We start from the raw sequence: 25,059 nt of genomic DNA, 5'->3' as shown, positions 1-25,059 counted from the left end.
CTAGATGTGACGGGGCACGAGAGACTAGAACAAACGCTGGGTTAAATGACAAATTAGGTCATCAGCACTCTTTGAGAGCCTGTTTTCTCTTATAGCAGGTGTAGATTACCTATAATGATGCATGTTAACATATAGGGTGGGACTTAGCTGAGTATAACTCCCTCTCCTTTATCCATAGATAGAGAAATTTAGTTGCATGCTAAGGGTGTAATTTAAATTTCAAGGAGTATAAACCCAACTTGAAGAAGTGAGGATATATTGTTACTGAGAATTTTAACAGTAAGAGGCAAGGGAGAGAAGGCTGTAGCTTGCAGAGGTGATGGCGTAGGGTTGGGGTCAGGAGAGGAACTGTCCAGGGAGATCTGCATGTTGTAGTTATTGTTTTCAGATAAGGCAGACCTGGTTGTGCTTCTAGAATGAGCATAACCAGGGGTAAGAGAAAGAGGGACTGGGACTGATCAAGGGGTCTAGTCTCTAAGAAGACTAGAGAAAATGAGATTAAAGGTGAGATTCAGATGGACAAAGGAACCCGAGTATAAAGATGCAAAGACCATTTGAGGTGATGAGACCTCTCCACGGACACAACCTGTTGAAGAAGCTCATGTTTGGGTATTGACCCTTCTAGAAGTCCACTCTTCCCAGTTTACGATTTCTGCTCTTAGGGCTTGAGAAAGGGCAAAAGGAAAGCCTGGGGCCATAACTGTCTTTGAACATGTTTGAAGGAGGCTGGTGGAGAAGTAGAAATGAGTACATTATGTCCACTCTTTGATCTTTCCCCTCAGGACATGAATAAGAAAAAGTGCTTCTCTGCTGAATCATCCAAGTTGAGGTTTCCTCCTGGGGTGGATTGGCACCCCACAGGGCCCTGAACCTCCTGCCCCACTGAGGCCTCAGTTGACAGGCTCATTAGTGACAACCCCACTCTTGCCAGGAAGCCCATCCCAGGCCTTGCCTCAGCTCTGGCCAACTTAAAGTTGGGGGGCAGGGGGCTGGTGTTGGAGAAACAGGATTCTTGGCCTCTGAGTGCCATGTAACTAAAGAATGAGAAACAGCATGATGCCTGCACATTTCCTATTTTAAAGCCCTTCTGTAGACTCCAGTGTGGTGTTTTTGGTGTCTGAGGGGGCTCTGGCACCATCACTCTTTGGAGTTTCGTATTCTTTTGTGTGTATCTCAAGATGCAGCTCTATGAGCTCACTTCTCTCTAATCTCACCGATCTGCAAAATGCATCATGTCCTTTATTTATTTATTTATTTATTATTATTATTTTTTTAATGTTTTTTGTGGTATGCGGGCCTCTCACTGCTGTGGCCTCTCCCACCACGGAGCACAGGCTCCGGACGCGCGGGCTCAGCGGCCATGGCTCACGGGCCCAGCCGCTTTGCGGCATGTGGGATCCTCCTGGACCAGGGCACGAACCCGTGTCCCCTGCATCGGCAGGTGGACTCTCAACCACTGCGCCACCAGGGAAGCCCTCCTTTTTTAAATTTTTAATTGAAGTATAGTTGATTTACAGTGTTGTTTTAATTACTGCTGTACAGGAAAATGATTCAGTTATACATACACACACACACACACACACACACACACACATATATTCTTTTTTTAACTATTTTTTTCCACTATGGTTTATCATAAGATATTGAATGTAGTACTCTGTGCTGTACGGTAGGACCTTACTGTTCATTCATTACCCATCATCACTCATGCTAATCCTACTCCCTGCAATGTTCTTGCAGTTTATTTACCTCCAACATTCTACTTTTCATTCATGGCTCAGCTCATAAACACTACTTCCTAGGGGAGACTCAGGTTCAGACTCAAAACTCCATTCTCTCCAGGGAAGGCCCTATCCAACTCAGATACCAGAAAAATATTGAGAGTAGAACCGTGGTGGGTGGAAATCACCTTGACTCTGGTACTCAACTGATATAGGTTGGTATCTTCTCAGCTCTGTTTCCTTGGGCTCTTAGCTAGAAAAATGAATTCCTTCTCCATAAGCCTGTTGAAAAGGCTAATAGAGATCACCGTATGAATGCACTTAGCACATGGTAGGTCCTCCATTGGGATTACCTTCTCTCTTTTCTTTCCCTCTTTTTAAATCCCCAATTCTTGAGGCATTCAGGAACATACTGATCTCTGATCCCCATTTTCCCGCCACCTCCAAGTCACAAGGATGACTCAGGCAAGCAGAGCCTCTTCCTCCCACTTGCTAGCCACTTGGTGCTGGGCAGTCTTGGTCTGCCTGCAGCCATCACACCTGACCTTGGCCTTAATTAAAACTTACCTGTCCTAGTCCCACTTGATCTCTTGTCCTGTTGAACATTTTGGCTTATGAGAATTTGTTCTAGAAATAGCTTCCAGGCTTAACAGCCAGTGACCCTGACTGTTTTGGGTGGGGTGGGTCAGAAAGTCCTGCTCTGAGATGATCAAAGTCACACAGTCCAAAATCATCAGCACAGCTTGGAACGTGCCGTCTAAACATGGGGGCTGAAGAATTGGTTTTTCAGCTTGTCTGCAACCAGCAGCCACTGTGGATCAGGATTTCTCTTGGGCCTTATTTATTTTATTCCTTCCCCCAACAGAAAAATGATGGTTCTTATGGTTCTGCCTGCCATTAACTAATGGCAGACTCAGTGACTAATTGTGCTTGAATCTGGTGAGCAAGTGAAATTAATTGTCCTTGCAGAGCCTGGCTCATGAGGACTTAGGGGCGAGCGGAAATGCAGGTGTGCAGAGAGCCAGCCGTGTGAAAATATGGAGTTTTATCAATCAAGTCAGACCTCCAGGATTTAATGGGTGCTTACGACGTTCTCAGTTCTGTGCCTCTGTGCTCTCCGTAACTCGGGAGTATGTGGCTCTCAGCTTCCATCTGCCAGCCTGGGGCTGGGCGAGGCTTGCTGGAGTCTGCATCTTCCTTATGGTGTATTTGACCCCAAAGCTCCAGGCCTCTTGCCCCTAGTTGGGATCCCTACAAACAGAGCCTGAGCCAAGGAACCTTCCACAAATGTTTTAGGGGATCGGCGGTGAGAGGGGAGAATCTCAAGCAGAATGAGAGCAATAGAGTCAGGCAGGGAAAATTTGCTAAGAAAGGATGCGATATCAGCCGGAAACTAGCCCCAGACTGATCCTACAAGAACTCTGGTAGGAGCTGCCCCACAGAGATGGTCCTGTCCTCAGGCAAAAGGGCTGGCCTTTTTCAGCCCCACATCATTCCGTTTGGGGCTGTGAGCTGCGCCCTGCAGAGGAGATAGGAGGGGGTAGTCTGTAGGGGAGGGAGCTCCCCTCTGTGGAGGGCAAAGCTCCTTTGCCATTAGCATCCAACACTCACAGGAGGGTGGGTACATCCTTGCAAAAAGGGATCTAGGCAGGGCACCAACCGTATCCCCTTCAGGTCTGGCAGACCTCCCTTCCATGAGCAGGGACTCATTATACCTGTGTTCTTTGCTGCTATGAAAACCCTCCTGCTTAGCTGTCCCCGTGGCACTGCACAGCCTTTTTAGTGAAAAACCACATGGGGAGAGGCAGGGCAGGAGGCAGAATTTGCCAACTGCTCTTTGACCAAGCCCAGGATTCTGAACTTGGGGCCTAGCTGTGGACCTTCACTTCCTAATCGTCACTTCCCCTGCAGTTCCCAGCCCTCTTGGGCTGCCTGGAATGCTCACAGTTCCTGCCTGGGGTCCCCTGACACAGACTCCATCCCTGGCCTCTGACTTTGCCTCACAGGTCAAGAACCAGTCCTGTCTCTCTCATGCACACCTGAAGCTGACACATCCAATTTTGCCTTTGTGGGTTAGTGTCATACCAGGCTGTACAGCATTTTTATACCAGGGGCCCTGCTGGACGGTGAGAGGACATTATTCTTCTTATCCCTGAAGTCTGAATGCTGGCTTCATTGTGTTTATGACCTCCCTCTGTTTGGGAGAGATAAAGATGCAAAGAGAGATGGGGCTGATTTTCCACCACATAAACACATTTTAATTAACTTGCTTTGTCATTTTCTCAGACATTCACCTTAAGGATCTTGAGCCATAGTCTGCAGGACCGGGTCAGGAAGCCCCCTAAATGACACACAAACAATGTGATTCCTCAAAGCAGCCTTCCCCGCAAGTAGCTGTCATGCGTCCCTGCTCTAAGGTCGAGCTCCTTCTGCATTATTTTGCCCCAGGTTGGGTTCTTCATTGTCCCTGAACCGGGGAGAAACTGGGGTGGAGGGGAAGGGATGGAGGAGGAGGGCAATTACATTCCAGACTGTCCATGCTGGTCAGTTGCTGACCCTAATGTACCTCATCACTCCCTCCTCGCCAGGCTCTCATGTATGTGCTGCCCCAGGGTAGACACTGACATTAGATCCTTTCTGGACCCTCTCATAGTGAATAATTTCTGAAAACTTTCCCTGAGATAGTTTTCCTAAGAGGAAATGACACCATTTTCCTAAGAGGAAATGACACAAAACAGCAGCATTGAGCCTGATGGACAGTCTCTTATCTTCTCTGAAACAGCTGTAAAGCCATTGATAGAGCATTGAACATGAACCCAGAAATGAGCTTTAAAAGATAATTTTCAATAAACTCCAATGGAATATATCAGTTTAGGCAGAACGATTCTCTACATGTCTGAGTTCAAACTCCATGAATAGTTTGTCTCTACATTTATCCCCTCTTGGGATGAAGGATCTAGTGTGTCTTTGGTTACGATTTACATTAATAATGAATGAGCTTCTTATGGGCATACTCTGGCTGTGTCATGGTAGGTAATCCATTTGTCTCTACTGTGGATGGATTTATGTGGCACTTGAAAAAAATCTACAGTGTCATCTCCTAACTTCTCTTGTGATAACTGGTGTAGCAAAAAGGATAGATGATAGCGTTCCATACAATACCAGCTCTGTGATTTGGAATAACCCTTAACCACTCAGAATCCTGTTTCCTCATTTTTAAAATGAGGAAAAATAACTGCAGTTAATTTTATAGGGTAGTCATCTTGATCAATCAGTGTGCTAATTCCTGGAGTATTATAAAATGTCTTATGAGATATAATGTATAAGCTTTTATAACCCATCAATCTGTGGAATAGGACTTTTTTTTTTTTTTTTTTTGCGGTACGCGGGCCTCTCACTGTTGTGGCCTCTCCCGTTGCGGAGCACAGGCTCCGGACGTGCAGGCTCAGCGGCCATGGCTCACGGGCACAGCCGCTCCGCGGCATGTGGGATCCTCCAGGACCGGGGCACGAACCCGTGTCCCCTGCATCAGCAGGCGGACTTTCAAGCACTGCGCCACCAGGGAAGCCCTGTGGAATAGGACTTTTATAATTTGTATTTCTTGAACTTTGAGCTGTGCAGCAGAATATGCTAAAGCTCTCTTTTATTTGATTTCTACTTAATATCCATTTCCTGGGTACCTGGTCTGTGGGAGGCTTTCCAAGGGACATCTGGAATCAAATGGAGAAAGATGCTGATTTTTTCCTCTAGGTAGATATGGGGGGAGAACAGACTAGCCCACAGTTTGGTAATTATTGGGCAGATGAGCCAGAGAAGAGGTGCAGAGGAAAGGGCCAACTCACACATCCAGTGTGGAAGCATTCGTGGAAGGGTTCATGGAAGGGAGCAGAAAGGAAATTTCATTAAGTAGGACAGGTAGAGATGTGGGAAAGAAGAGTAACAATTTTTAGCCTAAGTCAGGTTTTAAAAATGGATTTATAGATTAAGAAGAGAGATCTGAGAGGAATTTGTAGCTGGACTCAAGCAGTGAGAGTTGGGGATAGTGGAGGCCTGTGACAAGAATACTACAAAAATTGGGTGACTGGAAAGAAACTGAACTAAAAGGGTAGCAGCAGGAATGAAAAAAAAGAGGGATGGCAGTAGAATTCTCTTGGTTAAATATGGCAAATGGAGAAAAAGAAAGGATTAGTAAATAGTCCTAAGACTTTGTATTTAGGGGATTAAGTGATGACAGTGCCCTCAGAGGAAATAGAGAAGTCAAGAGGAAGGGCTGGTTTGGAAGAAGTTTGATTGATGGAGCTCTCAGAGTGGAAGGGCCATATTTTGGCATCATGGAGGTACTTGCTATAACCCCATGAGAGCAAGAGGGCTTGAGGGGTAAGGGAGAAACAGCAAACAATCTGTAAGTGGGTGAGATGAGGCAGAGGAAATGGAGGAGGTGACAGAGGATTTGCAATCAGAGATGGAAGAGAAAAGGTAAAACAGGGCATCATCAACATGCATGTCCAGGGATACGGCAGTTTCCAGGAAGTGGTGGTCTACTGATCCAGCGAGATGGGAGACCCCACTGACTGATGGGTGAGAGCAGAAAGTGAAGTTGCAGGGGATTCACATGTGCTTTTTGTGTTCTCAGTTGTCCTCGGTTTTGTCTTTAGACCCCAAAAGACTATGTCTTTATGTTATTTTGTGCTTAGGTCCTTAACTTCTGATATTGTTTTTGGCTCTTTCTGAGGTGTCATCCTTAGTCGTCTCCCTTTCTCAAGGAGCAGAGTTTCTTCAGTTAATCTCAAGATAGAAATACAAGGGCTTGTAAAGGGGAAAAAAAAAGTCCCGAATGCTCTGTTTCTGATACAAGTCTCGATTCTGACTCAGCATTTGATTCCCATTTTGGAACCTTCTGGGCTTTGGATAGTCTATACACCAACATTTCCAAAAGTGAATTCATAGTAACTTTATTTTTCTAACATTGGGAAAGCTGGGCTAAATAAAGTTAACAGTTTTCTTTTAGAGGACTTCTCAGAGTCTTCACTATGTTATTATGCATCGTAAATCTCCAGGAGGGAGCCGCAGTGTTCAGCATTTCCCAAATGTATTTGGCTAATGAACTTTGTTTTTTAAAAAAATCGAAAATTTTATTTCCTACAAAAAAGATGAGAAAGAGAATATGATTAGCTAACTTGATAAAAAATATTTTCATCACATTTTTACAGGAAACAAAATGCATTTTTTATGATACAATTTTGCCAGTATCTCTCACTGCAAGCCAAATCACAGCAGAATATGTTCTAGGAGGTGGGAGTCTGCAGTCCTGTCTGAGACAGCTTGATCTAAGGATGGGTAGAATCAGGACCCATGAAGCAGGGCTGAGGTAGGATGCCATGAGGGGTAAGGCTGGGTGGTCAAACTGGAGATGCAGGAAGAAGCCTAGGATGGAAAATGGGTTGGGAGCCATACCAGAGGGGTAGATGAGTGGAGGGAGAGGGAAGCTAGAGGCTCAGGAAAGTGTGAGCACGGTTGTATGTGGATGTGTTTTGTTTTTTATATTCTGCAGCTGACTTGTCCACATTGGAAATCATTTGCCTTTCATGTCTTTCAACATGTCCCCTAGAGAAGCACTGGGAGTCTTCTCAGAACCCCAGTTCCCTCCTCTGTGAGATAGCACTGACTTCCCAAAAGTTCTGTGATTGTGGAAAGAGATGCCATCAGCAAAGGGCTCTGCACAGTGCCTGGCACATAGTGGTCCTCAATCAATAGACTTCCCACCATCCTCCACTTCTACTCACCCCACCCTCCCCCCAGAGCCGTAGGAGCAGACCGTGTCCTGGCTTCAGGTTATGGCCATGAAACACCCCTTGGCGAGGGACATGGAGTCGAACTTGGTTAGGGGCTCATGCTTGCTCAGGCCTGGAGTGGGGAATCCTGTGATTAGCCCTGTGTCATCCTCTGGGGGAATCAAGGGGATTCCTAACTTGGATGATGCTTTCCAAACCCCCAATTTCATCAGTGCAAAGCCTCTGTGGTTTCCCATGTGTCCTCTGGGTCACTGCTTTTCCCTCTGGCCTCCTGAGCTCTGGACCCCTTAGAGCACACTCGCATTGTCATGACTTGGCTTCTGGACTCACAGGAAGAGTCCTGAGCAGTTGAGAAGGCATTGACCAATGCGACTTGGATGTGCCACATTGAGTGTGAAAATTGGTGGCCTTTCTTAGGAGCCTTGTCTTACTCTGCTGCTGAAACGTAGGATAAGGTCTACCTTAAAGCAGTGGCAGGTTTTATAACAGCCCCTCGGGCACTGTGCAAAGTCTACTGCATAGGGTTCTGGGAGTCCTGGCAAACTCAACAGCTGTGTGTCCTTGGAAGAGTGTCCTTACTGGGCCTCACTTTCTTTTTCTATAAAATGCAGGAATTTTACAAAATTTCTAAAGTTCCTTCTCATTCCAACAGTTTGCAAGCCTGTCAACAACTTAGCTGCTACCCTGTTCTGACACAGAAGCAGAACATCTCAGAAGTGGCTTCTCTTGACCCAGCCCACTAAGCAAAGCAGGCTTCAGATTAGGGTCAAGAAAAGTCACGTTTTCTTCCCTCCACTGTAGAGCTCCACGTTGGGAGGACACACATCAGCTCGCACACACCCACTCAGAGGTGGCCACACAGGTACACACACACACACACACGCGCGCACACACGCACATCAGAGCCACATACTCTGTTGCTCACACCCGGAAGGGAAGGGAATCTGATCTCTTTGTGCATTGCCTGCCTCCTTCTACTCCCCTGTCTGCTTTTGGCTGAGAAGGGCAGGGCTGTTGGTGCATTTTCCTCCTTAGGATTCCTCCTGGCACCTCTGTGTCAGAACATTCCTGACTCCTGCGTCTGACAAGCTGTGGGATGTGCACGTGTGCCTGATGCCCTCACGTGGCTATTGTGCTTTATATCATAATAACAGTGGTCAAAACATACAGTATCTTGGCACGAGCTTTTCCTCTGAACACGGGGAGAGCTCAGCTGGTGAGATGTGTGTGATCGTTGGGGAGCTCGCCTTTGCCTGTTGCTCGGGGGACTGTGGGGATGGTGGGTGAGAGCACTGGCTCAGCCTGAATGGATGGAGAGGTGGGGAAGGAGGAGGTGCCACTTCTTGTAGGGGAGGGAAGCCAAGTCAGACAGTGGAGCCAGGAGCCGAGGGGAGCAGAGGGACCCAGGAGCAGGAACCATGCTCAGAGCTTACAGTGATGACACGCACTGCAGCAGGACAGTCTGAACTCATCCACTCACCAGATCTTTATTGATTACCTACTGTGTTCCAGGCACTGTGCTCAGTTCTGGGACCTACTGGGGAAGAAGGCAGACCTATGGAATGTTCTCATGGAGCTTAAAGCATGGAAGGAATGCAGGCTAGGGAGCCATATTGCCTGAACTCACACCGGGGACCCAGTATTTAATGGAGGCATGGCATTGGGCAACTTAGTTAACCTTCTGGGCCCCGGACTCCCCTTCTGTAAACTGAGAACAATAATAGGCCCTGCCTGAAAGGGTTGTTCTGCAAATACTCAGAACGGTGCTCTGTACATAGTAAGCACTCAATAATCTTCTCTTATTTGCCTTTCTTCTTCTTCTCTTTTCAAATAGCAGCTTATTAGGGGAACGAGCAAGATAATAGGAGATATATAATACAAGACTTTGGTTAAAGAAGTGTTGCATATCAGGATGCCTGCCCCTGTAACATGGGGATCACAGAAGGATGCCAGGGGTGAAATCTGTTCTACTTTCCTGCTCTTAGTGAGACTAAGCTCATTCTATCTGTTCCTCTCTGCTTCTGCTTAGTTCTCACCTCCTTACAGCCCAGTGAACATTCTCTGTGTTTTCCTGACCTAGGGCAGCACTGCTGTTGGAGGAGGAGGGAAATCTGAGAAAGATTGAGGAGGTCAACTTGAACATGCCTGTTGGGATATGACAGATGGGAGGAAGGCTGAAGTGAGGAAGCAGGACAGCCCAGGTCCTGGCTCCAGGGCCTGGGTGGCTGGTGAGGCCTGACCTGATGTGAGGTGTACAGGGGAGGGGCAGTTGGGACCAGATAAGTTTTAGATGCTCACAGATGTCCAGGTGGAGATGCCCAACAGGACATTATAGTGAGGGAGCTCAGGATGAGGTGAGGTCACATCTCCTATAGTATCTGAAATCAGGGCATACAGCACAGGCGACTACTGAAACTGATTTACTGACTGCAGTGAAATTGACCTAAATAATGCAACGCAAACGTGGAGTCTCTAAAATCATCCACCATCTCCTCATGCCTTACAAGTTAATCCCAACTAAATCTCATACTTGTCCATGGAGAGTTGCTAGTACCTGCCCCTCCCTGGGGAGAAGAGCTTCCCCGGCTGGGAAGTCCAAGTCCCGTTGTAGCCTCTGCTGTTGGGAGCGGAAACAGCAGGCCATGGTCTTGCGGCGGGAAGCTCTGACCCTGGAGGGATGTCCCATCAGAAGGACTCTCCCAGGACTGGTCCCCTGGACAAAGCCTTCTCATTGTACCCTGGCCTCTGATACCTCCTGTTTGATCAGAACAGTGCAGGGCGGTGATTTTAATCAAACATGGTCTTGAATTCTGCTGAGCCGTTGACTAGCCATACTGGGCCTCAGTTTCCTCCTCCAAAATGACACCACTCTGTGTCAGTATATTGTGAAAGTCGAGCACATAATAGCTATCCATTAAATATGAGCTACTCCCCAGGCCATATCAAGGGATGTTTACAAAAGTGATGGCCTAGTTTTCTACGAAAGAGGTGGGATATCAGATAGTCACTCTTGGTCTAGTTTCTTTGTCTGGTTTCGGGAGCCATTTGGGAGAACCAGAGCCGTGACCTCCAGGGGTGAGCTGTGTGCACTCCTCTCCCCCCTCCCCTCGGTGGAATTATGCTGATCTTGCCTGGCAACGTGCCTCTCTTCCTGAGACAGCCTGGAGATGCATATTTATGTATTTCCAGTCACACCCCCAGAGCTCAGATTTTCCTGTCCTTGGTGTCACTTTAATTAATACACTCCCGTGTGCTGGGTGACAAAATTAGGTTGCAGGGGTGGCAGGCGTTTATATCACGAAGGGAGAGAAAAAGGTGTCTTGCATCATTTTCCTTCCTGAACTCCGTTATTAATCTTTGCAATCAATACTCCTTTATTTTTGGCTCCAGGAGGTGGTAGGGTAGAATCAGACTGTCAAGCCATTTAAGGCCACATCTGCGTAAGTAATAGAGATGGTTTGTTACTTTCACTCCAGGTGAGGTCATGTGTCCCTGGCTAGATGTGCCAGGGCCAAGCTCTGTGATTCTCATGCCAACTTCATGATGTGTTTGATTTAGGTAAAGTGCCTGGAACCTGCTGGGATGAAGTTGTTATTAAACACCATCTGTAGTTTTCACTTTAATTAATATCATAAGAACTAGGATCTCATGCTTTCATTACCATGTTAACCCTTTACAACCATTGGAAGAAGCAGGGGAAGGTAGGAGTGTGGACTAGATGGCTCTTTAGAGACCTTTGGATCTGTGTGTTGACATCCTTCATCCTGAGCCCCAGGGCTTTGAGTGCATGTCTTGGGCTGTTCACTGCCCAGGTATGACCCTGGGGCTGCTGGAGTTTTCTTGTATGGAAAGGAAACTGGAGTGTATAATAGAGGAGTCTGCTGAAATATCAGTCATACCTATTTCCCTGACTCTGTAAGGGAATATACTTCAGCAACAACACTAATAATAATTGGAATGACAGCATCGATGCATATCATTTACTGGAGAAAGAGGGAGTTATACAGTAATGTGCTAGAAGTTGCCTAAGTGCTTTACATAAATTTTATCACTTGTTTGTTACCATATTGAACTATTATTGCAGATGAGGAAACTGAGGCAGAAAACCAGTTCACACAACTGGTATGTAGCAGGGCCTGGGTTCAAATGTAAGCTTGTTTGAACCAAAGCCAGTGCTCTTCACTGGCATACAGCACTTAATAAGATATTCATGCTGAAAAGCTGAAAGGAAAGTCTCCAAGTTGAGAGGGGACCTGTTGTGCCCTCCTGAGTTTCATTTCCTTTGGGGAAATGAAACCTCAGGTTCTATTATCTCTGCCACCACCATCTCCAAGGTATCCATGGCTACAGCTTCAAGCTCGGCTCTGAGTAAAGAGACAGAACTCATCCCTTGGGTCCTCAAGCACAGCTAAGGTTGGCTGGGACTTTGAAATGCTTCCTCAGCCCATGCAGGATGATAAAACATGAACACCTTCAGACATTACAAGAGATTAAAAAACTGAAAACATAGACTGTGAGTCGAAGTGTAGCCTCAAAGTCATCCTCTAATTCCAAGAGAAGAGCATTTTGGAGTCAGACACCGCTAGGGAATCTTTGCTCACACCCCTACTGGCTGCAGGACCACCTAAGTCACCTATTTCATATGCCTTGGCTTCCTCATAGGAAAATTGAGATGTTCATATTTAGCTCTCTTGGGTTTCATGAGGATTTTGACAGGTGCCTGAGACATAGTAGGTGTTCTTTACACAGTATGATTCTTCTTGCTGAAGGCTCTTACATGTGAGCTCTCAGGCTGTGATCTTTGACTCCCAGCTAGGAGCTCCTTACGGAGACCTGACTTCTGTGTTCCTGTTCTACTGCACATCAAGGTCAAGTGACTATTGCAGAGCCTCCAGAAGAGAAGAAAAGGAGAGGAAAACATGGCTGAGGCAGCAGAGATGTGTGCTTATACATCCTTCATGCACTCAATCAAATGGAAGCGCACTGTCTACTTAGTGACTCTTGTGATCTGGGTATAAAGGTCCAGGAACAGCCTGGCCCTGGTGCTCCAGGTTCTGAATCCCAGGAGACACGGGAGGTGGCTGTGAATGTGGATGGCCTGTGAACATGGCAGGAGGGGGACATTTGAGGCAGAGCCTTGATTTTGGCAGACACAGCAGTCTGGATGGGTGGCAGACACAGGGCACCCCATCTTTGAACAACATAGTCCTTTGAAGGTTCCCATGGAATGCTCATTTCTCTTGAAGACGACAGCCAGCATCTTCCTAAAATTTACCATCAACCCTCTCTGCTACATCGAGGAAGGGGTTGGCTTCGCTTTGGGTTTGTGGCTGGTTTTTGTGCATTTTTCTTTCATCCCTAGGCACCGTGGGGACCATATTATGCTGCTAAGGGTCAGGGAAGCCCACAGAGACCTGAGCAGATACCTTTGAAGGTGGTTAATTTGCTTTGCCCCATTAGGCGGGTTGTGGCCACAGCCTTGGTGTGACTTGGAGACAAGCTCCCGAGACCTCTGCTTCTGGGGAGGTGGCTGTCAGCTTCCCATAGGGGCAAGTCTCCTGGCATCTGGACAAACTGGATTTTAATTGCTAGAAGCCTGTTCTTTGTGGGGTCCTCCTCTCGGTAGCTCTGAGCCCTGACAGACACTGAAAAATGAGATTCCAGTTTTCAGAGAAAACAGTCCATGGCACTGCTGCTTTGTCAGAAGAGGGAATCCTAAATAAGATGAGGTTTTGAGTTCCAGCCCAGGCCATAGACTCATGAGATATCACGGTGCGGGGAGATCTAAGAGAGCATCTTGTCCAGGGGTTTCAGTCACGAATGTTTACGGGGCTGTGCAGAGAGTGTCCATGAGAGTCTAAGAGCACCGGAGCTTGTGATGACCCAGAAATCACATGCGCACGTTAAAACCATTCGAATTTAACACAAACACTACGCTGGACCAATCCAGCCACTCCTGGACCTGTCCTGAGGACTGGCGGCTTATAACCATGACACAGCCTAGTTTTCTCATTGAATAGTTAGGGAAACTGAGGCAACTGTTGATCAAGTGTGTCCCAGGATCCAGCACTATTCTCAGGGCTTTTCCTGAATTCACTCAATCTTGCGAGTAGTCCTGTTGTATAGATGAGGAAACCGAGGCACAGAGAGGTTGAGCATCTTATCCAAGGCCATAGAGCTAGCAGTGTAGTGTGATACTCACAACCACAGTCTGACTCCAGCACTGAAGCCCTGGACCCCTGCCCCGCACTGTCACCCCAGGACGGGTGCCCCTCAGAGCAGGGAGGTGCCGTGTTCTCTAGGCAGAGTCCAGAACCCAGGTCCCAGACCTCCCAGATTCACCAAACTAGCCCATGTTGCTTCCCTAACTTGCTCCTGTTTCTCAGGAGGTACCACGTCAAGGTGTAGAGCCAGGCTTTGCAGCCGGAACAGACAGATGTACATGCTCAGCTCTAGTGCTGATGCTACATGGTCTTGGGTAAGTTGGCGTAAGTCTCTAATTCTTGCAGAAGTTAGTTCGCCTCACAGAGTCCTGAGAATGAGGACTGTAATAACTTCCATCCAGAGCTGTTACGAGGATCCAGTAATAAAAGAGGAGATGGCACAGGAAGGCTTGCATATATTTGGATGCCCCCACTAAGTGCCGGAATCCTTCTCTTTGTCCACCAGGCTGCAGAAACTTTTCCAGAAATTTCTCTGGGGTGCTTTATCTAGTGTTCCACAGCTAGGTGTTTTGCTCCCATCAGACAGTCTCCTGTTGGACACTGCAGAGCTGTCCTGAGTGTTTTGCCCAAACCCTAAGAAGTTAATGGGATGAATTATCTTAGAGAACAAAAAGCAGGACCATGTGTAGTTCTGCCAGCATCCCAGTGCTGCAGCTGTAGGCAGTGTTCCTCTGCTCGGGCACAGCCAGCTTCCGACAGTGCCTGCCTGGGGACTGAAGCAGACAGCCTCTGTCACTAGCCAGAGAGAGTGTCAGATCAAGGCCATTTGGCTGGTGGGACTTTCTGGGGTGGTGTGGCTGGCACCTGGCATTGCTAATGGTGCTAGAAGAGCCTTTTGTCCAAGAGAAAACCAGCTGTAACTGAATGGTCCACAGCAGGGACATCACCCCAAGTTGGAGCTGGTTTGGGAAGGCCTCTCTGGCATCTCAGAGATACAGGCCTGGGAAAGCTCGGGATCAGACAGACCAGCAAGCTCAACTTGGCCCTGGCATGGGGCTAGCCCTAAAAACGTCATCATTTCCTCATCTAGGAAGGGGTCGAATAACTTGTCACGAAGTGTGTTTCCGTAGATGAAATGAGCTGACCCTCGTGTAGCACCTGGCACAAAGTAGGGCCCCCTCCATCCCTGAACCAAGCAAGACTCATCCTATAAGTATTTTATGAATAATTCTTTCCTCAATCCTATCCTTAGTGCTTCTTGGTTACTTACCATTTCTGCTCCCTTGTAGTAAACCATGAGTAGTTCTCAGGAGGTTTTGCTCTCAAGACATCCATGGTTTGAAAATACTATCACCTTTGCACAGAACATCTTTTATTCCCCCTCCAATGTCAATTTCCACTTTCTCCTTAAGTCTCAACTTAGGCCCTGCCTTTCCTGCTAACCCTGTCTCCTTTTCCCCACCCTCAGTCTCTCATCTGCCAAGCTGGGATAGGTTCAACATCGTGTTCTAAGGACTCTGAGCTTATTTCTAGCAATATATTCTGCATGATATTTTTGATCGTCTGCTTACTTGTTAATCCTCCACACTTAGCTATGGGCTGCCTAACATCACTGTAGGATGGTGATCGGATGTGTGGGTTTTTGGATCAAGCCAGTCCTGAGTGGGGAGACGGCTCTTCTACTTGCTGCTTCTGTGGCCTTCCATAGTTGCTTAATCTCCTTGAGCCTTGATTCTTCGTCTCTAAAAGGGAGGGATAATAATAACTTCATGAAATTATGGCCAAGGTTAAATGAAGCAATACCAATGAAGTCTTAGCACAGTGTCTGGAGGTTAGCATTACTATAGCTTTCTTCTAGCATATCAAGTGACTGCATGCTGGGGAAGCTGACATAATAGAGGGACTCAGTCAGACATCTGGAAAGAAGGAGCAGAGGGAGGGGAAGAGAGTGAAAACAAAAGCCAGCAGGGAGAGAGGAGACTCAGGCTGTTTCTCCAGAGCACAGAGGATGCAGGCTGTGCCAGGAGACAGTGAAGGCACCTTCACACCCTCCTGGAGGGCTGCCGCTATGATTTGCATTTCAGTCACATTTATGGCAGCCTCATAATGGATTAAGAGCCCTAACACTGATATATTAAAGGTTAATGGTGCGTCCTGCTTTTGTATGGATTTGTGGCAGCAAATATTTGTGGGTGCGGAGAGCTGGGAGCCAGTCGTGTTCCTGGCATGGTGGTATTGCCGCCTGGTGGAGCTGTTTGTGTGGGGCTCCCGCCGAGTAGGAGGGGCATGGGAGCTAGGGAGGCAGAGAGCAGCTGCTGGGGATGCAGACCCAGGAGGAGACTCTCAGCCAGTGCTGATGTCCATCAGATCCATAAGGAAGCTTGATCCTGAAGCTTCCAGACCCTGAGAAGGAAGCCCGTGGAGAACCCAGCCTGATCCCTGGGCTTCTTGGTGATTTGCTCCTGGCCTGGCTCTGACCATGTAGCTCTGTGCTGTACCTCCTGGCCCAAGGCTACAGCTCTCCCATTCAGACTCCCCAAGCCATCAGTATGCTTGCTTCTCTGCAGATGACCGGCCCACGCTTGTCCTGAAAGGACACTGGTCAACCCAAGACCTTTCCAACAGAATATCCAACCTAGATAATGGGAAAGTGAGAAAAAGGCTAATTCGTTAATATATTATTCATGCACATAATAACCCATGTTTATTAGAGCATCTACTATGTGCCAGGCACTGTTGTAGGTAGGGGGGGATATTACCACAATTTGGCTGGAACTTCCCTGGTTTTAGCACTGAGAGTCCTGTAACCCAGGAAACCTCTCTGTCCTGTGCAGACTGGGATGATTGGTCATGCAGGTGTAGGCACTGGTGACATTGCAGTAAACCAGACAAGTCCCATTCTAGGGGGAGAACTGCCATGAAACAGCCTGTCATATGTGTCTTTGTTTTTATCATATAATTTAAAGAGGGTGGTATTTTATAGAGGGTTGTCAGCAAAGGTCTCATGGAGAAGGTGACATTTGATGTTCCCAAAGCACTGAGGGAATGAGCCAATTAGAGATGTGAGGGAAGAGTATATGACGTGGAGAAAAACAGCTGCAGAACCCCCAAGGCAGGAAGGCAGAGCAGCCAGTGTGGTGAGAGCAGAGGTATTGGGTCCAGATTGTGTGTGACCTTTCAGGCCACGTGAGGATTTGGGGTGTTTCTTGGAGAGGTGGGAAGCAATTGGAGGGTTTCTAGCAATGAGGTCACATGATCTGACTTAGATTTTGAAAGGATACCCTACTTATCCCCCAAGTAACAGACTATAGAGTTAAAGGTGGAAGCAAGAAAACCACTGGGGAGATGATCTCAATATCCAGGTAAGACACAGAGTGGTTCATCATGAACGTGATGAGAAGCAATGTGATTCTGCATCTATCTTGATGGCAGAAGATATCAAACATGCTGAGATTGTATGTAAAATATGCAAGAGAGAGGAATCAGTAGTGCCCCCATGGCTTTTGGCTACAGCATGTCAAAAACAGAGCAACATTTGACTGAGATGGATGAACTAAAAACAGAGCAGTTTTGGTGGCAGGTTTGGGGGGTTGCGATTCAAGAACTTGGATTTGAACATGATTGGTGTAGGGACCTAATAGCCATCCAAATGGAGATGTCAGGGGGCAGGTGCCTAAAGTCCGCGGGGTGGATCAGGGCTGGGGTGGTCCATTGGAGTCATCAGTGTATAGATGTATCTATAGCCAACTGACCTGACCAGATCGTGGTGAAGGGGGGTCACCAGAGAAGAGGAGGAATCGGTGGATTGAACCCGGGACACCCCAAGATTCAGAGTCTGAAAAGAGAACAAGAACTAGAAAGGAGATGGATAGGGAGGTGCCTGCAAGGTGGGAGAGCTAAGAAAGGTGCCGTCCCAGCAGCCAAGTGACGGAGGGACAGATTGATCAAGTTTGTCAAATAAATGCTGGTGGGTGGGAGTACAGTGAAGACTGGGAATGGGCCACTGTGTTGGAGAGATCAATAATGACCTTGACAGAAGCAGCTTCAGTTGAGTGGTGGGATGAAAGCTTCAGCTAGGTTCATGAGAAATGGGAAGAGAGTAATGGAGGCAGTGACCATAGACAGCTCCCTGGAAGAACTGGAGAGTGGTTGGAGGAGGATGGGAACTCAAAGCAGGATTTTTTTGTAAAAGATAGAAGATGTATGTGTTTGTATGCTGATGGAAATGACCTATAGAGAGAAGCAATTTCATGATGTGGGAGATAAAGATGACACCTGGAAGGGCAATGTACTTGAGAAAGCAAGAAAGTCTGGGATCCAGGAGACAAACAGTTAGAAATAAATAGGAGCAAAGACAGAGCCAGTGTTTTGAAAAGCAGGTGTTTGATGGTTTTTGAAAAGGAAGTTCTTTATAGAGAGGCAAATTTCTCTACTGATTGCTTCTACTCTCTTAGGAAATTGGAAGTAGGGTCCCTTGTCTGAGAGTCATCTAAGAGAGTGAGAGGGTGAATTGAACAGGAGAATTTAGATTGCCAGGCAGCCTTAGGGGTCACTTGAGGTTAGTGGTCATGATTCTAAAGTTCGGCCCGTCACTGTGCTAGTCTCCAATTTGGATTTTCTCCAGCCATATTCAGCTGTAAACACAGAGTTGTTTTAAAACTAGATTTGATTCTTCCAGAAAGCATGAACTCAGCACACACTGTCTGTCAGACCATATGAGGGGTGACAGGGATCCAGAGATGTACACAGAATCCAGCCCTGAGGGAGCCCACTGTCAAAGTGGGGGAAACAGGCATGTCAGTAGCCACATGAAGTCCAGGAGGTAGGATAGACTAAGCGGGGAGCACATAGAGGGGGCATGGGCCCAGGGGGGGAATCCACTCTTTCTACTGGAGATGACAGCTGAGCTGATTCCTGGAAGAAGGGTGGGTTTTAGTCACATGAAGGCAGGGAACTGTGTGGGGAACAGACAGTGAGCCTGAGTGAAGGCTCAGAGGCCTAAGAGAGCAGGACATCCACCAGGCTAACACCGAGAGCAGGGTAGTCTGAGAAGAGGCTGGAGGAGGTAAAACCGGAGTGCAGAAGTCTCCATGGGCCGAGCACCCTTTGCCAATGGTATTGGAGGTCTCCGGATTAGACCCAGTGAAAGATGTGGATATCCAACCTCTGCCACGTGCCAGGGCCTGGGCTCGGTACCTGGCCCAGAGTTATCTGGCCTGACTGAGGTGATCCTTCAGCACCTATTACTGAGCCCTGCTCACTTCCAGGGTCTAGACTGCATTTAGCAAATCACAAACATGTGACGCGTATGCCCTTCTTTCAGAAACTCATGTCTAGCCGCCCCCATCTGCTTTGGCAGCCAAGGGCACCTGAGATGGGCTGAATCCAAGCAGGAAATGTGCAAGTAAGGGAAACTCCAGCCTGCTTTGGTGAGGGAACCTTGGTCCTGACGGGCCCTGGATGCCCAGGATGGCTCAGCCCCCTTGGGGTTAATACGGGCGTGTTTGTTTTGCTCCATGGATGGAAGATGCGACTATCACAGCCCCTTGGAGCCCTCTCCCTACAGTCAGCGGGGCACGAGTGTAATGGGGCAGGAGAGAGGCCTCTTTCTTCCAAGCAGATCTTGGCTGCAGGGGCGGTTGGTGGACGTGGAGGTGACAGAAGAGCGCAGAGCTAAATTCCCAAGGCCCAGAACTGACACTTGGGCAGCAGAAGGATTTGTTAAATCATTCAGATCACACTTGTGTTTACAACATAATAAAAAATGCAAATTTTACAGAAATACATTTATACAAAGTGGAAGTCTCATTACTGTTCAGTGCACATTCCTCCTGTTTTTGTCCCTATAGTGACATACATTTATTAATGGTTACTCTTTATAAGAATGGAAATATACTACATCCAAATGCATTGAGGTTTGTTTTTTTTTTTCCTTAGCGTACTTTGGGCATCTTTGAATTTCAATAGTAATCAAAGAATTTGATTTGGAGGGAAAAGAATGTGGAGGGAAGATTGGGGGAGGGAGTGAGCACACATCAGCTGGGTACCCGGTACCCACCGGGCCCTCTGTGACTGGCACGTGGGACACACTTTTGAAGAAGGGCTTCCTGGCCTCCTGTGTCCTACAAAGAGGCATTTTCCTGCCATGTGACCCTCATCCCGGTGGGTCACTAAGTGTCCTCATACAGTGTTAACCTGACAGTTTCCTGAGCTGGGATACAGTCACTCAGATGACAGCCTGTAGATTAGATACAAAGGAGCCCCGTGTAATATCCAGCATCGCCTGCCCCAGCCTCCCAGCGGGGACCCTGGTCCACGTAAAGGGGGCCATTCCGGGGGAGAGAGGCTGATGAGCTTCGAGCCTGCCGGCCTCTGCTCCTTGGAAGGCAAGCGTCTCCAGGTCTGAGCCCTGCCCTCAGCAGTCTCTACTCTCACCTCCTCCCAGACCAGGTCACGAAAAAGTGGTGAAGAAACACACGCCCTCGATGTCAGCTCCAATAGCTAAAACACCCCCCTGCATACTTCATATAATCACTTCCTCCATCATTTTCTGTAACCCTTACTTTGCTTTATTACTCTTCGTAGCACTTTTCATCACTGGAAACATGACATCGGCAGTCGGCTGACTACGTCCCCACAGGCCACATCTGGCCAGCAGCCTATTTTCCTGCAGCCTGCAAGCTAAGATTGTTTTTCTTTTTTTGAAACATTTTACAATGTTCTAAAAAAAAAACCCAAAACACAAAATCAAGGAATATGCAACAGAGTGGTGTGTGGCCCTTACTACCTACGTACGTGCTCTCTGTCCCTTCCCAGAAAATTTGCTGACCCCAGCATTTTGTAATTATTGGTTCTTTTGTTTGTTGCTCATATGTTTGTTTCTCTCTCCCACCTCCATCGTGCAAACTCCCCAAGAGTGGGAACTTTGCGTTGCTCATATCCTTAGACCTAGAACAGTGCTTGACAGAAGCAGATGCTCAGGAAATAGGATTTTTTTTCATTGGTTGAAGGAAAGAATGAAGACCCTGAGATGCCTTTCAGGGCCCAAGGTTGAGAAGCATCTTGGAGTGTCTCAGCCTTCACCTGAGGTCCTGTTCGCCTTGAAGAACCCAGGTCTGGGGTGGAGAGAATGGGAAATGTGGCGGAGCCCTGGGTTGGAGCCACTGCATGGGAGAAGGATTAGAGAGACTGGAAGCACAGGGGGAGCCCTGGGAAGAAGCTCAGGAAGGGCAGGGAAATGGGCAGCTCTGGTACCCAAACGTCCCGGAAGGAGGCTGTGGAACCTGACCAGGCAATCCCAACTGATTGGCACAGCACCATTCTTGTCGAGTCAGACACGAGAGAGAAAAGTGAGGGGGCTTCCCTGGTAGCGCAGTGGTTAGGAATCCGCCTGCCAATGCAGGGGACACGGGTTTGAGCCCTGATCCGGGAAGATCCCACGTGCCACAGAAGCAACTAAGCCCGTGCGCCACAACTACTGAGCCCACGAGCCACAACTAGTGAAGCCGGTGTGCCTAGAGCCTGTGCTCTGCAACAGGAGAAGCCACCGCAATGAGAAGCCTGCACACTGCAACACAGAGTAGCCCCCGCTCGCCGCAGCTAGAGAAAGCCCATGCGCAGCAACGAAGACCCAACTCAGCCAAAAATAAATAAATAAAGTAAATTAATTAATTGAAAAAAAAAAAGAAAAGAAAAGTGAGGCTGCCAGAATGATAGTAAAGGCATCTGTGGGCTGTAGTTACGACAGCTTCAGATTACAAGGATGAGCATCCCCACCTGCCTGTAACTTTTGGGGTACACTCCACTATTTCCTTTTCTCTCACTCTCTCTTTTTCTCTTTTTGGCCGCGTCGTAACGTGTGATCTTAGTTCCCTGACCAGGGATGGAAGCCGTGCTCCCTGCAGTGGAAGCACAGAGTCCTAACCACTGGCCCACCAGGGAATTCCCATTCCTTTTCTCCTTAAGCAAGAATAACAGGGCTTTGGGATTTAGATTTATCAGACCCGTGATGATGGCATCCCCACAGTTGTTGAAATCTGTTTTACATATACTGTATATTGATTCTCCTCTTGTTGCAAGTGTATTTATCTTCATTGCCAATGTAAGTATTTCTGTAACATGCAAAGATGTACTTATACATTCTGTGTTATCGATTTTTCTCATGCTGGAAACAAATTTATCTCTTTTTTAATGAAAATGTACCTGGGAAATAGTAAGATTGACTTATGGAGAAAGGTACGGGGAGGGAGGGAGGTGGTGCCGACCTGGGTAGACTGTCCTTGGCCGCAGCTGAAGGAGACATTGTGGGACTTCCAGGAGGTGCCTGTTTAATTGGAGGAAACTGCTCTCAGAGGCAAGGGATGCTTACAGAGTTCTTTTGTGAGACAGTCTGATGTGCTCACAGGAGTCAGCTATGCTTTCAGCTAGGGAAGATCCCAAAAATCAGCCATCCAGGCCAGGAGATGCAGAGAAGCAGCTCCTATTGGTCCCAAACCCAGTTTCAATAGGGTTCAATTGAGTAAAAGATACTGGCTCAGTGGAAAGCATGGAAGAGAGGCTAAGCTTTGCCATGGGAGGATTGTAACACTCGTCGTTACTAAAAGATGAAGTAAGGAGATAGGCAGCCGAGCACAGAGCTGGGTGTCAGCCGCTAAGTGTGCATGCCTGCACAGGACACTTAATTAGTCAATCCAGACCCAGGCAGGCTTCCTTCTCTAGAAATCCTTCCTTTAGCTCTGGCCAACAGGCTAGGTGCTTCTCCTGTGTGCTTCCAGGACCCCTCATGCAGAACTCTGCTTTAGTCCCTCTCACATTGTTTAGTTACCGTTGGTTTACTTCTCTGACCACTCATCACCCATCACTATGAACCCCTTGATGAGGCCCACCATGCATTCCTTGCCTAGGTGCCTCTGTGCCTTACCTAGTACCAACTAACTAACTAGCTAGCTAGCTGACTGTGGATGCGACACCTGGTTGGATGACTTCAGCCAGTTGTATCATGCATGATTTTGGTTTATAGAGGCACCACGTGTGCCTCTCCTCCATCTCTGTGGTGAGGGTGCTTGGACACTTCTAGCAGTTGTTGCTGAAGAGACTATTTGGGGAAACATGCTAAATTAAGTGTGCTGCTAGCGCAGCCTTCTCCAGGCTAAGCCTCCCTTGCTTGTTTGGATGGGCGTCTTATCTGATGTGAACATCTGTCTTCTGCTGACTGATGGCTTGGAGCCTGGATGGCTGGCTGTTCTTTATTCTTCCTTCCATGTCCCTTCCAAAACTGAGCAATCGGACAAGAGAGTAAGTGCCCCAGGGAGATGACAGCTTTGGTCCATGAGTAGTCAGGCCCTCCCGCCAGATTCCAAAGAGCCTTAGGTTTAGTCACTCTGAAATATGATGGTAATACTTCCTGTGTGTTAATGAGCTTGGAGACCTTCCTTGAAAGAGGCAATGTGCATTTAAGTTGGGAAAGATCCTTCTACACAGACTCATGGCTACCGGAGATGATGGATGGAGGCCAGGGGGCTGGCACAGCAAAGATGGTGGTGGTGTTTTGGGATGGGAACAATGACCTCTAAGGGGACAGAAATGGACATGAAGCTATTAACATTTGGGCTGCCTGCTTGCATTCCAGAGATGCTCCCTGAGCCTCTGGCCAGGAGCTCCGTTGTGAATAAATACCAAGAGGAGAGAGCAAATCTACATTTCAAACATGGGGATGAAACAGTAGTGCTGAACTCCTTGGCGGTTACACATTCGTTCCAGACTCACCGAAACTGCAGTAATTTAGAGCAGTTCAGTATTTAGACTCAACTGTGTAATTCATCCTGATGTTTCCCATTCATCAAAGCCTTGTGTTTGTTTGTATTACCATGAGAAAAATAAAAAATGCGGGGGAAAAAAAAAGATCCCTCTTCCTTTCATTACAGGCAGATTACGACAGAGTTACAACCCTTGGGGCCCTTTAAGCAAAGGAACATCTTGGTTTAATTAGATATAAATAATGAACAATAATTAGAAAGATTTCTTCATCAAATTTGTTATTTTGTGTTTTCTTTCATCTGTAATGTATTGAAACGAATACTGAGCTCTGTTTCTGGGCCATGTAGCAGTGCCTGAAGGAATTCCATGGAGTGTGTCTCCAAAACAGGAGGAAGCATTCATCGCTGGTTCCTCTGTGTGCAGGCTGGCAACTGTCCTGGATCTAGAGCTGAGGATGCAAATACTGGGCTACTTTGGCTCCATCTACTGAGGACCCAGCCATATAATAATAGCACAGAAGTATTGCTACTAGTTATTGGGCACTGAGTTTACAACATTCACTGCTCTAAGAGTTGAACACATATCACCTCATTTCATCTTCACAGCAGCCTCTGCTACAGGCTCTGCTTCTAGCCCTATTCTTTTAAACATTTGGGAACTGAGGCACAGAGAGGTCAGCTAATTTGCCCAGGCCCATAGTGTTAGTGCTGGTGGAGCTGAGAGGCAAGGCAGGTAGTTGGACTCCAGAGCCCCTGCTTTACCCATTCTGCTGCGCTGCTTCCTGCAATCACAGTGAGATCTCACCGCCATAGAAGCCATGCAGGGTATAGAGATGGTCAGGGAGGTGGGGGATGGCGATGTCTTCCCACAGGGAAAGGTGGCAGCTGGAACTTCAGGGTGTTTGCAGAAGTGTATCAGGTGGATGAGTAAGATAAAGGGATTCCAGGAAGAGGGAGCTCCATGGTTTGGTGCCATAAATGGGGACTGTGTGGGATTTCTCATTTCAGCCTTGGCTTTGGGGTCCTGTGGAGGCAGGAGCAACAGGGGAAGATGAGATCAGAAGATGGAGAGTTGTGTAGATCAGGTGGGAATGACTGGATCTCTTTGTGGGAACAGTAACTCAGTGAGAGGTGGGGATGATGATTCTGGTTGATTAAAAGGAGAGACAGATTCCCAGAAGAGAAATAAATAAAGAGGGATCAGGTTGGAGCCTGGAGAGAGAGGCTGGCTCACCATTGAGCTTTTTGTTTTTTGCAGTTCTGTCCTCTCAGCACACAGAGTCAGGTACAGCTCATCTCGGGACAAGTGAAAACTTTATGCCAGTTGGTCCTTCCTGATGTGACTCTTCCTTCTACCCCAAGGAAGGCACTGTTCCTCTGCCCCCAGCTCAGACATCTGCTCCTGGACAGCTGGTGGACCTACCTGACGTGCCCCCTCCCTGCGTCATGCACCTGGCCTGAGCTACGTGCTTCTCCTCCATGTACAGCAGACTGAGGCTCTCAGAAGTGCTTTGTTTTATCTTCATCACCTTTTGAATAATTGTCAACACTTCAAAGTCAAGAGGTTTCATGTACAAACCCAGATTTCTTTCTTTATTGAAAAACAAACTGGGCGGAGATTCTTAAA

The 25,059-nt window shown here is 47.6% G+C and overlaps 1 protein-coding gene across 2 annotated transcripts in view; it reads left to right on the top strand.

Moving 5' to 3' along the window:
* The window catches only part of GRID1 (glutamate ionotropic receptor delta type subunit 1), a 666,827-nt gene that overhangs the window by 586,404 nt on the left and 55,364 nt on the right, over positions 1-25,059 (top strand). The gene's annotated exons all lie outside the window — the stretch shown is intronic.

This window comes from Orcinus orca, chromosome 14 (assembly GCF_937001465.1).
Source record: "Orcinus orca chromosome 14, mOrcOrc1.1, whole genome shotgun sequence".
In the NCBI taxonomy this organism is placed as follows: Eukaryota; Metazoa; Chordata; class Mammalia; order Artiodactyla; family Delphinidae; genus Orcinus; species Orcinus orca.
This window is presented reverse-complemented; position numbering and strand designations above follow the sequence as displayed.